The 16303-nt window shown below is 38.0% G+C and overlaps 1 protein-coding gene across 1 annotated transcript in view; it reads right to left on the bottom strand.

Moving 5' to 3' along the window:
- The window catches only part of LOC131694049 (uncharacterized), a 52405-nt gene extending 37926 nt beyond the window's left edge, over positions 1-14479 (bottom strand). The window contains exon 1 of the mRNA XM_058982404.1: positions 13861-14479. The gene's annotated coding sequence lies outside the window, so the exon portion shown is untranslated. The remainder of the gene's footprint in view (positions 1-13860) is intronic.
- Between the last annotated feature and the right edge of the window lie 1824 nt (positions 14480-16303).

Here is a 16303-nt window from a genome sequence, read left to right on the forward strand (position 1 = left end):
TTGATAAAACTTAAAAGTTTTAAGAGAACATTGAAAAGTACTCTTGAGAGCTTTATTAAGTATGGCCTTTTTCGGCTTAAGAGAATTATATGGCTGTCTTGAAACAGTTTTGTAGAGTAATTGGTTTTATGTTCGGTTTTTTGAAGCTAGTCTTAAAGATATCTTCAAGTGTACCATATAAAACTGAGTTCGTTACTTAGGGAGAGCGAATCGCACGAAACAAGCCTTAGCAGAAAAGCTATTCTATCGAAGAGCACTCCCAAGTCACGGATCGAGTCGACGCTTTCAATCGTTTTTCCTTGTAAGCTCACACCTAGAAAAAATCGTGTAAATTTACGTCTCCGACCCTGACATATACATCCAAAATGACTTAGTTTTACGTTTGGTTTTAATTTTACATGACGTTGAATTTCGTAAATCACGTAATTTCATTCGATTAAACGAGTACCATTCTACAATAATACAGATATCTTCTTGAAGCACTACGGTGTCAAGTGCCGAAGCGATAGTTCGGAAGATTTTGAGATCCCCCACGTATAGCAATTTTTCAGACTTGATTTGACTACAGATATCGTTAATAAGCCAAATTAAAATGATTGCCTTGCTGGACGTCTCTCGGACGGAAACTCTAGAAACTTTTTTTGAAGGAAGACCCGAAATTTGAGCATTATTGTAAAACTATATTTAACAAAAATAGAAGGATCTATACTGTGCTCGAACTCCATCAAAATTTCAAAACTTTTCAATCACGTTGAAGAAAGTTATGGATTTTCAATTAAAACGTATGAAAAAATACATGTATTTCCATATAAAACTTCAACCGCTTTTGGGTAGTTGATAAAATTTTTAAGGCATAAAAAATGTTTTTTGGTGCCTTGAAATTTAAGTTTTGTATGTATTTTTTCATATAAGAAAATTCAAAACTTGACAAAAGTATTTTTTACTTGTTTTGGCTTGAAAGTAATAAAAAATTGTTTTTTTTTGTTGATTTTTGGCCAACAAATAGTAAGAAAAACAAAATCTTTCAATTTTTTCAGCCATTGTAGAATTTAATGTATTTATAAGAAAGCCTTCAAAATAAAAAAAAATGTTTGAGACTTTAACATGGAAACTTTTTTGGAACCACGCGTATGTACAGTATGGTTTTGACCGTTTATATGATAATCCTCCTTTAATACAAACAAAACTTCAATGGTTCGTTTTACGATGAACTGAATAACAACCGGGGTTCGTCAAGCGGTCATATTGAGTTCAGAAGCAAGAAAACGTGAATGGGATGCAGGCAATGGAGACGATCTTTTCTTAAGACCTGCGATCCTAAACCCATATACATCTATTGGATTTGCACAACAATTGGACGTCCAATACTGCCATACGGATGCCATGTGTGGTGGCAAAGGGGAAAGGTAGTGACGGTTTAGCTTCGAAGCTAAACCTTCTGCGAAGAATGGCGTTGACTGGTGCTTTACCGACAACTCCGATTGTTTCGAACTTGTGGCCCCAATATCAACCCATTACGCATACGCCTTAAACAAGAAGCACTATCTTACATACTGCAGGTTACTAGTCTTTGGAACAGTAACCTTGTTGATCTTGCTACCAGTTGAGATTTGAACAGAGTCACTCGCTGGATTGTATTCCAAGCAGAAATATTTGCGATTATGTGCGGGGTATAATCGATCCTTCAAAAAAGCTTGTCCGGTAAAGCCTGCTCCGATAGTCATGCTGCAATCAAGGCCAATCTCGAACAAATCACGGTCCAAAAGGGTCGTACACTAATTACGTAGGACTTTTTTAGAGCTTTTCAGCCTCCCCCTCCACCCCTCTTCGTAAGATTTTGGTGAACTCCCCCTCCCCCTACATAAGATCTTATCATGATTATCGTAATTAAAAAATCAAATTGTTAATTCATCAGATAATAAGATAGCGAAAACGATATGTATAGAATTATTACAAGAAAACTCATGAAAAAATTTAACTGTAATCATCTGCAGAATTTTAATTGCATGCCAATCTCGCCCAGTAGAAAGAATAACTGTTGTCAGATATTCAGTAACTCTAATTTGGCCCACATGATCTGCTTTGCTATATTCCACTTCCTTTGAATCTATTTTCTTGTGATGTAGAATTTAAAAGAGTTTATAATCTCTTCCTGCATGAATTTATTCTGAGTTCCAGCTGTGACACTTATCGTACGCATAGCTCCGAGTTAACAATCTTCGAATTTTCTTGAATTAAAATACAGTTCACATTCTGGAAATATTCGACACCCAAGATCTTTGACAATCGCATGTTGGAACATGTTGTTGGGTTTGAATCGAACGTTTGAAAAGAAAAAAGTCGGTCAAACAACACGAAGGGTATCAACACTTCTTAACTTGTAAGGCATATTGTGACTCCAGTTCCCGAACAGAACAAAGTACAACCAAAAGCCAAAAAATTACTCATATTATTTGATATACAAGGATTATATGGTACAAATGAAAATAGTTCCCTTTTCTTATTAAAAAGAATATTTTCCTTATGGATTTAATTTTTTAAACTTGCTATATGATATTACGTAAGAAAAGACAAACCCTCCCTCTCCCTCAGATAAGAATTTGTAAGATATTTTGAAACTCCCCCTCCTCCCATATGCACTTACGTAATTAGTGTATGGCCCCAAACTAGTGATTGCATACCGAATTCAATCGGAAAACTTAGGATTGATAATACTATTAACCTCGTTCGGCTGCCCGGACATTTTGCCATTACTGGTAATGAATTGGCCAGGGTAGGCGCGTACATTTATTTTGTTGGTCAACACAAATGCCCGATTATATACGGAAACCGTGCCATTTAAGCCAATATATTCTGATTCCTGATTCCCTTTTCCCCAACCCGAGTAAAGACGAAGCGGCCTCCAGTTATAAAATAAACGCAAAAGTCCGATTATTATTTGAAATAATATTTTTGATCATTCTATTTCATCCAAAATATTTTGATGCACACTGTAGACCGCACCGCCCAGATTCTAGAGTAATAGATTGTTTTATGAAATTTGAAACCTGTCAAACAAGTATATCAGGTTGAGAAGGCGAAATGAAAACAGAAATCCATGATGGGTGATGGATAGCTAGCCGAAAATTTCCTGACTTTCCTTGACTTTGTCCATGACTCTTATCGTGATTGATGCTATTATTGTTCCGCCAGTATGATCCAATTTTCAAGATGAAGCTTTCCACCACCAACTATACCGGAGGGTTTACCGAACGACTCACAGCTTTAGTGCAATAATGGAAGCCTCATCATTGCAAATGTTCAGAATAGGTCCGACCCCTTATCATTGTCCACCCTAGAGCGGTAAATCGATTGTCCATTTGGCTTAGGCTGGGATTAAACTTTTATTTATTTCATTGCCAGGGAAACATCAATACCAACGTGCAAGCAATTTGCTGTGGTGTTGTGATATAATATTGGCACGGTACTCTCAAGAGATATAATTCTAGTTGGACTCGATTGTCCAAATTTATTCAACATTAATTTTGACAAGGTGCATTAAACATACGGTTGCATTGGGATAGGATACAAAATAACACAATTGAATTTGCATCATTTTGATGGCTCTCTACTGGTTTTCATAAAATTGTCTGCAGTCTTCCACTTCAAACCGTGATTCATCTTTCATTATTACCTTCTACAGTAGAAAGTAGGTCAAGAAGAACAGTTCTTGAGCAATGCTTTTCCGCTGTTTTTCTCGAAATGTTGAAAACCCACTTCATCAATTAGTCATTGGGAATGTCTATTGAAAAGAGATTCAATTTGTTTAATCCGGACCCCTGTTCAGGATGCAACTATCCTGTTAGTTACTGTCCCTATTAAGGAAGATGCATCGAATTATCTTGTTTTCAAATTTTCACCATTTGTGTTTGCCTTCAAATTTGTAAATTTTCTTCTTTTGGGAAACTAATTCGGATTCAATGTTAATAACTGAGTATACTAAAATGCAACTTTACTAATTTCTTTATATAATTTTTTGTTTGATTTGATTGATTTGTGAAAATTCGAGAAATACAATCGAAAACAAGTTACTGATCTTCTTCATATGATTCATACGATGTCTTCACACATTTTATGACATTAGCTCTTTCACGATTCGTTATGAGAAGTAGAGTAATGAGATTATCTTCGCATTGTTACTATTATAGCTCTTCTTTCATTTGAAACCATTGGTTAGACCAGCGTTTGTCACCTTTGTTCAACGCATTGGCTCTAATGGTAGGGCAATAATTGAAGCATTCGATTCGAGTTTTTGTAATTTTCCCTTTAGCCAACAAACGGAAAGATGGTTCAGGTGCCTGGGTTTCGACCGTCAGGCAAGAAACTGTGGTCCACTTGGAAGTTGATAGCAGTTCATTATCATACTCTGAACAAAACCAGCCTAGAGGCCGTGTGTCAATCGTCAGATTGAAGTATCTCAGCCAAGAATTGAAAACAGGAGTTCTCAAGTATAAGTGTTTCTCCGTACCGAGGTCTGAATGGCTGGCAGGACTAAAATATGCCAGTGGCGCACTGAGTGTCGTGGGTCTTATCCTTGCTGTGTTAGGCGAATCTCTGACACAGTGGACGTTTGTTTCTTCGCAAATCGTGGGATTCATATGATGGTCGTTTTCCTAATACCCATTTCGGGGTTCGCTATAGGCGAATATAGTGGCTGTACAAAAAGTGCTGATGGTGAAATGTGTAGTGCTGTGAGCGAGTATGGCTAGAGTAGCACAAATTAATCTAAAGCATACACGTACAGCAACTATGAAGCTATCTCGCCTTGTGTAGGAAGGAAAAGCTTCCGTAACTTTTGTTCATGAACGGTATTTTTATAAAGGAAACATCTATGTTGGAAAGCTACTTAACCCCGTATTCGTAGCTTTCAACAAAAATGGCATAACAAATCCACATGAAATGCCTCGTGCATGTATACTTGCGAATAGTGCTATCAAGGCATGTCTTATTTCCGACCTCACAGTTCGCGTTATTTGTTGTGTCACGGCCAATATGACTGTTGATAACATAAACAAGAAATACATCTATTGTTCGGCATATTTGCCGCACCTTCTGATGATTTCAAAAGGGTTGTATCATACTGCGGCAGTAATGGGTTTCCTCTCATAATCGGCAGTGATGCAAATGTCCACCACATCATTTGGGGCAGCCTTGATATCAATTTAAGAATACGTAAGTAGTACAAATCTGCACATACTTAATTTAGGAAATCGCCCAACATTTGCACGAGATGGCAAAAAAGAGGTGTTAGATGTAACTTTCTGCTCTGACGGTATTACACATGAGTTGGTAAACTGGCTCGTGCCAAACGAGCTCGAACCGTCGTTATCTGATCATAAGTACATTGTCTTTGATCACTTAAACTTCTCGCTACATATCGTCACGTATCGCAATCTCAAATCTATGAATTGGGACCTGTAGCTTAGCGACTACGTTTCATGGGTAGCTTCTGATGATTGAAATTCCATGTCACTTGGATGAGATTGTGGCTAAAACAACCGCACTCATAGTACCATTAAACCAAGTCGCTTGTCCACTTCGAGTTATTCATGTTGGACTATCAGTTAACCCAAATAAATCATCACGCAACGAAGGATTACAACCGGAGCTCGTTCATTGCAGTTCTTTGATTCTGAAATTATCGTCGCAGATCAAGTTAGGTGCGTTGGGGCATTTATTGACACAAAACTTAATTGGATAGTTCACATCGATTTCAGAATCAAGAAAGCTTGCATGGCCTTCGTCCAATGTAGACGAGCTTTAGGCAAATCTTGGGGACTCAACCCCAAGTAGTGGATCTACAGAACAAACAGAAGAGAGAAGTCATGACAATCCAATCATAGTTAAACTATCTTCAGAAGATGGACGTGCCGGCGATGACTGGTGCGTTTTCGACAACACCTACTGCTGCTCTAGAGGCACTCTTGAACATAAAACTACTATATGTACTTCTGAAACACAAACAAGAAGCACTTTTTGTGCATACAGTCTTAATGTTACTGGTCTCTGGAATGGTGTGCAGCTAGCCATACAAGACTATAGCCTCAAATGGTTACTTGGGATGAGTATAAACTTGCTTCTAGTGACCTTATCTTACCTTAGTTTTCTTTTCAAAATTTTCAATGGAAGAATTTCTCCTCATGAGGCATGGCTGTTTGGCTGGATGGAGCGACAACTTAAAGAATACTTAGTTTGTTAAACTGACGGTTCTCTGTTGGAGGGCCAATCCGGTGCTGGTGTCTATTGTCGTGAAATGAGATTAAACCAATCTCATTCGCTTGGTAGATATAGTACTAAGCAGAAATCATCGCGATTCTGTGTGGTGTACAATCGCCATTTCAATAGGGAATTTACGGTAAAAGAATCTATTTTTATTCTGATAGTCAGGCTACCCTGAAAGCACTTAGTTCGGTAGATTCGATATCAAAATTAGTAATCGAAGAACTTGGCATTTTTAATGTTATCTACCTTTTATGGGTACTCGGTAATTTCGATACTACTGGAAATTAATGGGCGGACGAATTGGCTAGAGCGAGCACTGACTTAGGAAAGCAACTGACTTCGTTGGTCCAGAACCAGTTGTACCACTGCCAATAAATTGGATAAAGGACAAGATTCGCTTTTGGGTTGCATCCGAACATGCCAACTGTTGGCGCAGCTTGCAAACTTGCGGTCAAACAAAGACTTTTTTTCGAAAATGTCAAAGAATTTGCTACATTTTTTTAAAGCACAATTGCAGTATTATAGGCAGGGCACTGACTGGACATTGCAAACTCAATTATCACATGGCTACTATTCAACGTGCTGAATATTATTCGTGTGATCTTTGTGAATCCGTTTGTAGACCTTCATATCGTTTGATATGTAACTGCCGTGCAGTAATGCAATTGCGTATGCGAATTTTTGGTTCTCTATACATAGATGAACCTATGTACAGAGAGCTAAAACTCTAAGATGTGCTATTATTTCTAACGCAGTGTGGTAAAGAGCTATAGTTTAAGCCATATTTGAATGACAATATCTCTTCGGGGTTTTGTTGTTCTGTTATCTTAATATTCCCTCGGGGGTTTTGATATATCCGCTCAACAAGAAGTGTCTTTTATTGCCTTGGGAGTGAAGAATACTTCCGCATTGTCTATATTCTCTGTGTCGTTATTGTCGTTATCCTTAGCCTTACCACTTCCCCTATCCTTCCCATCAGGAAATGACGAAAAGGCAAATCACTGCAAGGCATAAACCTCAGATCAAAATGGGGAACGTGCCATCTGAGCCACTCACTACCGATTCCTGATTCCTTCTTTGTTCAAAGCATTGGCTCTAACGGTAAGGCGATAATTGGAGCATTCGATGCGAGTTTTTGTTTTGTCCCTCTAGTCATTAAACAAACGGAGAGGTGTTTCAGGTGCCTAGGCTTCGATTATCAGACCTGAAACTATAAAGGCCCGGAAAGATCTGATCTGTGTAGAAAATGTGGGGAGAATGGACACATTGCTGGAGACTGCACAAAGCAACCGAAGTACTTGTTCTGCACAAATTAGGGCGAAAAGGACCACATGGCGGGAGGCTTCTTATACCCAGGGTACAAAAAGGCGAAAGCAGACCAATGATGATGGAGATAACATAGCTTAATCTTAAGCGTTGCGACATTACACTGAAACCTTTGTGGCAGTCAACAACAGAAACGAAGTGCGACGTTGCAATTATTGCAATCCTAGTGATGGGCGGTTTCCCAAGAGGTGATGGATAGCACACACGAAGGCTTCGTGATCGCCAGGATCAACGGCGTATTCGTATGTGCTTCCACAAGGAGTACACCATAGCAATACAATCGGATGCTGGATGCACTAACCGACTCGTTAGTCTGACGAACGCCGGTTTTACAGGTGATGATTTTAACGCCTCCATCGTGGAGTGGGGTTGCAGGCTGACCAACGCAAGAGGGTACAACTTGTTAAAAGCCCTAGCGAAGCTGGTTGTAAGGTTGTGCAATGAAGGTTCCACTAGCACAGTCCGTAAAGACGGCCGGGAATCCATCATCGACGTAACATTCTGTTCTGCGTCGCTGATAGATAACATGAATTGGCGAGTTAGTGAGCAGTACATTGGTCGGTAGAATTGTATTGTATCGCGGAGAGTGAGGACTGTCGAGCAGAAGTGGAAACTAAAAGCCTTATCGAAGTCTGTTTTTGGTGAAGCACTACGTGCTGACAGCCTCGCTCCAGTCTCGAATACCGATGAGCTGTCGGAAACATTAGCGAGGGCGTGTACTATACTATACTGAGGAAAATAAAGTAGAGGAACTGCCAGCGTTCGGCGTATTGGTAAAACGAAAGGTCCCCCGCGCTGCCTGCCTGAAAGCCAAAAGACGCGTTTAGAGAAGAAGATCTGAGGTAGGTAGTAGTCGTTCAGAGAAGAAGATCTGAGCTATGTAGATTTCGACAGTTGATGCCATCCGCATTGCCATCGCGAGCGCGGAGAAAGCATCGAAGCAAAAGTGAAAGGTAATCGTTACTGCGCTATGGTAATGATCGTAGTGAACATAGCGTTCAACAGCGCCAGCTGGGTGGCTTTCGCCATAGCGCTGCACAGAATTCAGGTTCCGGATTATCTGTGCAAGGTTGTGATTAAATTTATTATAAAATTAAATTTATTATAAAAGTTCCTTTCCGTTAGGCATAGCGGTCAGTGAATTGTGCGGTCAAGAAAACTACTTGTGTGTAAAAAGAAGGTAAGGTGCAAGATAAAAAGCTTCAAAGCGTCGAACAGCCGATCGACGGCTTCCTTTCTTTTATTGCAAAATTTTGAACGTTTTCCGCCATCCGCGTTCTAGCGACACATACGCCCGGTATGCCGCCCGTCTCGTGTGCCACCCTGCCGGTGGAGGTAGCGTAGTTGGTAAATTGATTCCCTTGTACGTAGCTCACCTGGGTTCAATTCCCAACGCCGCACATAGGGTTAGAGATTTTTTAAGGAGATTTCTCTAACCCGACAAAGAGGCGAATGACCCTAAGGTTAAAACCTCTATAATAAAAAAATCAGTATCAAATAGGCCATCTCCAGATGTAGAGGATATTAGGGTGGCTCTTATTGTTTGTGCTTTAAAAATTATTTTCTGAATGTGAGGAGATAGAACATTATAGTCTTCGACAACATTGTAGAGAAACTTGTACCAAGCAACTTTGCCGAAGACGTCATAGTTGTATCTTCCAAGGTTTTTATTTTATAGCTATTTTAATTGAACAATTTAGGGTGTTCTTAACAAAAACAGTTTTTTTTGCTTTAACTTTTTTAATTTTTTTCACATAAATGGTGACTTCAGATAACTCATCGAGACAAATTTTTTGATAATTGAAGAATTCAGATATCACTTTTAGAACCGAAGTTATAAGCAACATTGAATAAAAATCTGCCTTTTTACAATATTTGTATATAAAATTGTGGCAAACAAAAATAATTTCTTCTTTTTGCATTTCAAAGAGAATACTTTCAGGCAAGTTTATAAAAAAATTGCGTAGGTGATATTTCTGGAAAAAAATTAAATGGAGTTTGAAAATTGTGATTTTACTACTGAAAAATGCCTCATATAGAGTCAAAATATCTCAAATGGGCCACCCAAATTACGTGATAACGCAATTTCGATGGAAGATCCAATTTTTTGGTACTATGTGGTATTGCAAAACCAAATTCAGATGGGTTCTACAAAAAAAATTCACATGTTAAACAGACATAACACTTTGAGGAAATTCCTTCAGAAAATATCGATCCGTGAATTTTACTAGAATATTAGCTCCACCTTTTATACACGGTTCCATCCATTTATTTGCAAAAGGATTATCCTCAGGCTCAGCAACAGCTTTTCACTAGTGGTCTATCCACCGTATACTTACGCATATCGTCGCTGTTGTGCTATCTTATGACAAGAGCCGTTTATCACATTTCGAGAAAAACGATTTTTGAGGTTTTAGATTGAATATCTTGAAACTTATAAATGGTAAAAACAATTCAAAGAAGACAATTGATGCATCTATCTACTCTGTGTTAACATCTCAAATATTCCGAAGATCGGTTGACTATGTTGCAAGTTTTTACTATAAATGTAAACAAAAGTCGCACTCACACGTGTCATAGGTGTGTATTGATGACAAAATTAGAAAATTAGAAAAAACATCAATTATTAACTTTTATTCATATCTTCATAGCTTCATTTGGTCTATAAACAATCGGTGAGATGAATTTTGAAGGAAATGAGTCAGGGAATTTAGAAGAAATAATTATTTTTGGTTACAATGCTACATTTCCGGTTTAAAACTTAAACTGCAAATCTTGCATTTTTGTTTTGAAAATGATTATGCCCTTGTATTTCTCAGATAGTTTTACACATAAATATATCTTATACATCAAGATAACTGGAACCAATGCACAGATACAGTCATTTGAAGCAAAAAATTAAAACTTTCTCAGCGCGTTTCTCCCTATATCTCAATAACCAATCAGGATGTCAAAATTCTGAAAACGCGACTTTGAAGAGATTTTTTAGACAAGTGATATGGCATATCTAACTAAGTTTACCCCAAAATGGCGTTTGTCATAAGATAGCACAACAGCGTTATTTAAAAAGACCGAGAATTGTTTTCGAGTTTTATGTCTGTTAGTCTGTGATAATATTGACAATTGAAGTTTTTGGCCGGTTTATTTTTAAAATGTTACCACGGGCGGCCTAATTAAATTTTAACGAAATAATCAGCAATAAAATTGTCACAGATTGTTCGTGATTTTTTCAAATCCGAAAAATTTCTGCTTTTTAAACAATTGTTTTTAAAAAATCAAATAAATCTACGAAAAAATTCCACATATACTACTTTCAGTACCTAACAACATGTCGTCGAGAAAAAAGATGGTCCGCCAATTGTAACTACATTAATCTAAATTAAATGTGGGGACAGGCATGGCCTAGTTGGTAAATCGATTGCCTTGCACGCAGCCCAAAAAAATATTTTTTTTTCGCGGAACCCGCGGATTTGGTTTTGCAATGCCACATACTACTAAAAAATTGGATCTTCCATCGAAATTGCGATATCACCTAATTTGGGTGGCCCATTTGAGATATTTTGACTCTATGTGAGACATTTTTCAGCAGTAAAATCACAATTTTCAAACTCCATTTAAATTTTTTTCCAGGAATACCACCTTCGCAATTTTTTTAAAACATGCCTGAAAGTAATGTAATTCTTTGAAATGCAAGAACAAGAAATTATGTTTGTTTGCCCCAATTTTTTATATAAATATTGCAAAAGAACCTATTTTTTATTCAATATTGCTCATAATTTTGGTTCTAAAAGTGATATCTGAATTCTTCAATTATCAAAAAATTTGTCTCGATGAGCTTTACAAGTTATCTAAAGACACCGTTTATGAGAAATGAAAAATAAAAAAGTTAAAGCAAAAAAAAAAACTGTTTTTGTTAGGAACACCCTAAGTTGCTCAATTTAAATAGATATAAAATAAAAACCTTTGGAGATACAACTATGACGTCTTCGGCAAAGTTGCTTGGTATAAGTTCCTCTACAATCTTGCTGAAGACCGCAATATTCTATCTCCTCACATTCAGAGAATAATTTTTGAAGCACCCTAACGATAAGAGCTACCCTAATACCATCAACATCTAAAGATAGCCTATTCGATACTGATTATTTGTCCTGAAGTCAACGTGTCTCTAAAATAAAAGGCCATTAGCCTCAAACATTTTTTTCCTAAATTGTGAATTCGGACCACTGTGCATTGGCATAGACAAAGACATAACCAGCTTTTAAAGCAAAGTTTGGAAAAATGAGAAAGGCACAATTGCAGCACTGGGTAGATTGAAACAGATTTTGGGATAATTTTTCATGACAAAATGAAATTAAAAGGTGTTCTGGGCCTCTTTTTTGGTTGAAAATTAACTAATGTAGGGGAATTATGGTTAAAACCGATACCTTAAGCTTAACACTGTCTTTGGGTTACCACAAAACCAATAAAATTATAATTTCTACCCAGAATTTTTCTTCAGAAAATTCTTAACAAGGCTTAATTTTGTCAGAACTTCAAAAAGTTTAATTCATTGAAAATTATTGGTTGCAAAACAAAGTGACTTCTTCTAGGCACTGCGGGTAAAACCGACACACCATAGGGGTAAGATCGACACCCCTTCAATTTATTTTCGCTCCACTTTATTAAAATCTTTATCTTTATTAAAAAAGTGATATAAGGGACCATTCCAAATTACGTAACGCGTTTAGGGGGAGAGGGGGTACGAGAAGTTGTGACATGTTGTGACATATGGGGGAGGGGGAGTAAGCTAGATCGTTACGTAACGTAATGTTTTTACTGAACAAAAATAATTTTTCCAAGGAATTTGTTACGTAATAGGGGGGGGGGGCATATAGAAATTTGTGACAATTTGTTACATGGTGGGAGGGGGGAGTCAATTTTGGGCGATTTTCGCGTTACGTAATTTATGAATGGTCTATGCGAGAGTAATAAAGTGTTATAAACAAGAGTATTTTATGCAATAGGATTATTTCTTTGTATAGACATTTCCAAGTAATCATTACGCACATTATTGTCACCTTTATTTCATAAAAAAAGATTTACAAGCGTTCTACAGTCTGCTAATAGGATTCATCCACTTATAAGTGACACACACTTCTTAGCAAAACTACCTGTTGCAGACTATGATTTTTCGGGACACTGATCATCACGATCTACCGGGGTATACACAAAATCATTGTCTCACTGTGATAAAGTTCACAACACAATAAAAGTATTTCTGTGCATTTATGCTATTACTATAGAGTGCTAATAGTGTAAGTAAAGTGTCACGAAGATCTCCAGCCATTTATAATTTTCATCTGAGTTGTTAGTGAATCTTATAAGGTCAGTTCACAGGATTCCTCAATTTTAAGGAATTCTAATGATAAAACTTACACTTAAAGTCAACGGCATGGAAAATAAAAATAAATGATAAGTAACTCAATTGAGCAAGTATAGTGTATATTTACAACAAAATAACTTTATATTCAATGAAAAAGGTAAATATTTCAAAGAATGGTAATTAATTTTGCTCCTACATATTTCCTCCGTACCCTCAATAGCTTATAAGAGAAAATCACTGAGCCACTGAAGTGGAGACAATTTTTTGATAAAGCACATTCAAACTCTCAACCAATAGTCTGTTGAGCTTACGTTAACAAATACTAATACGCTAAGATGAAGGTCGAGCAACACTTGGCGACATATGTATAATAGAAGAATAATAATCGAAGAACACATCAGTACTTAAACATTCTGCTGAACTAATCCAAGATTAATTCAAAATACTTCTGCTTATGAAAAATATATCAAATTAAATGCAATGTACCGTTAGTCAAGAAATAAAATCGCTACTCAACGTAATACGACCATGCCTTTGGAAAATGTTCCACTTTGTAGAAGATGACGACGATGGCTTAATTAAGCAAAATGTCTTTTCCATGGGAGCTTAAGGAAATTTTATATCCTAATTAAGACATAAAGCAAACATAAGGCTGCATCGCAAAATGCTTTCAATCGCACAAACACACACACACAAGGAGGATAATGTATTGACTTCGCAAGTCTGCCAGGATGAATTGGAAGCGAAACACAACACAACTGTTCTATATCGAGGAAAACCTAAGCAAAGTAAAGCGCTCTACTGGAAGTCTGGTCTGGGTTCAGTAATGTTCGCGACTAATTTGTTTATCGCCAACCTGCCAAGTGGAAAAATGATATAAAATTAAGGTCACCTCCCCTGGGTTTACTCACTTGGCAAACGGCGGCGGAGAATTTGGTCTGCTTTCCTTCAACCCCGTGCACTGAGGCCGATCCGATGTGAAAAGCTTGCCGAACAAAAGGTTCCAATGATTTCTTTCACACTTTGATAGGTACGGTGGTTCATAGTTTCCAATTTGTGCGAGAAGGTGTTGTAATCGATTTTCCGGTCTTCGAATATCACTATCTAAACACAGACTTTTCACCTAACTCAAACAATCTCAACACCAAAAATTATTTCCCCTTATACACGCAATTATTTTCATTTCACGGGAAAACCAAAAACATCCGTATTCGTTCCGATGTATAATGAACGTGTGATGTGATGCTCTCTGATTAGTCTTGGTTGGAAAGATGTTTTTCACGCCCTGTGTCCTTTGACTGACCACCGATGGATAAAAAGAATACACTGACAACGTTGTTGATCTAGCAGCCCCAATTTCAGATGGTGACAGGCTTGGTTATACATAGGTATCCTACAGGAAAAGCTTTTCTATGCAAGGAATCGCACATTCATGTTTCATGCAGTACGACTCGCGAATTTATTGGAAATCTGTTTTGCCTTTTTCATACATCGCACTGATTTCGTGATGTACAACTGAACGTTTTAAGGTTTTATTATCTACTCCAGAAACTATAATTAATTCAAATAAGTAAATCTTTCCAAGCCCTACTGATTGAGGCTCGATTGTATGCATTTCGATGTAGGACGCATGCTCGAGCTTTCTCCCGGAAAGTTTTCAACGGTTTGTTTCTTTGACGAGACTCTAAATCGTCACGTTTCGTGCGTTACCCATAGCGTGGATCATCAAGTAGGGTAATGTGCCTATTATGGCAATAGAACTTGTTGTGACCCTATTTCGCACCTCTTGGTTTCGAGGTGTGCGAAAATAAGTTTAAGTTATATTCTTCATTGGATATGCACACATTTATAGTGAATCGAAGCAGGACACAACGGTGCTTAATAAAATTACATGATATGAGCAAGCAATTACCGCCTCATATCTCGATTTTTCCGCCATAATATTTCACTGATATATAGGGTAATGAACCTATTTTGGCTGTATTAGGGAGAGGGCCGCACTATATTTTGAGCAACTTTTAAATGAAGCTTTATTATCTAAAACCATTCTCAGAATAAAGTATCATTGTACTCTTTCTTAAACATTTACGTAGGGGAGACCGGGGCTGGTTGGTCGAGGGGCAGGTTGGCCGAGTGTTTAAGGCTTTTATGCGAAGTAGCGACATCTGTAGTGATTTTGGTGGGGTATTAGGTCGCCCATGTTGTCGTTTGTTCTTTTTTTGGTTCCAATGAAAAAAAATTATTTTGTAAAGTAATATGTTTAACGCGAATGAATTTACATCTCATTTCCTATAACATGGTACCGCTGAAAAGGCAATCAAAAAAACAACAAAACGTGTCCACTGGAAAACAGACAGAGAAAGAATGACCGGAACGGTGAGAATGAAGAAATGGTGAAAATTCCCCTTTTTATTGGAAACACCGAGAAAAAATATGTCCTCAAGCAGGAATAGAACCTGTAATCTCCCAGTCTCTAGTTGGGTGCGTTAACCACTCCGCCATCGTGGAACTGTGATGATGTCATCACATATTCCCAATAGTATCGTGATCACCGCTGCAGCCTCCAATTCCTCCCAATTGACCTATCGACACCCAATGTCTCCTATTAGCAGATCATCACCTCTCCCTCTCGTCGATCGGGCCAAATCTCTCTCGTTACTATTTTTAGGTCCAGTGGACTGCGCTCAAGGCTTGAGATATTTATTATCACTGTTTGCCCCCTACCTAACTCAGTCGCCGCCAGACTTTGGCAGTGGGTAGAAGCTATGGAGAGGGCATGTTGATGTCTGCCTCAAAGCCTATCGGCAGATGCTGACGAGAAATCCAGTCGTTGATTGGACGTGAGTCTTTGTTTTTTCCTTTCTTAAGGATTTTTATGAACGTGTCCACTGGAAAACAGACAGAAAAAGAATGAACGGTGAGAATGAAGAAACGGTGAAAATTCACCTTTTTATTGGAAACACCGAGAAAAGATATGTCCTCAAGCAGGAATCGAACTTGCGATCTCTCAGTCTCTAGTTGGGTGCGTTAACCAATCCGCCATCGAGGAACTGTGATGATGTCATCACATATCTGCGTTCTGCTTATAGGAGACATTGGGGGTCGATAGGTCAATTGGGAGTAATTGGAGGCTGCAGCTGTGACCACGATACTATTGGGAATATGTAATGACATCATCCGTGCAAAATTCCATGCGAAATTCCCCGAGAAATTCCGCGTGAGATTCCGCGTGAGATTCCGCGCAAAATTCCTTGCAATTCTACGTGAAATCCTCGCAAAATTCCATGGAAATTCCATGCGCAATTCTGTGTGAAGTTCCATGCAAAATACCGCGTGAAATTCCGTGCGAAATTC

Source organism: Topomyia yanbarensis, chromosome 3 (genome assembly GCF_030247195.1).
Source record: "Topomyia yanbarensis strain Yona2022 chromosome 3, ASM3024719v1, whole genome shotgun sequence".
Classification (NCBI taxonomy): domain Eukaryota; kingdom Metazoa; phylum Arthropoda; class Insecta; order Diptera; family Culicidae; genus Topomyia; species Topomyia yanbarensis.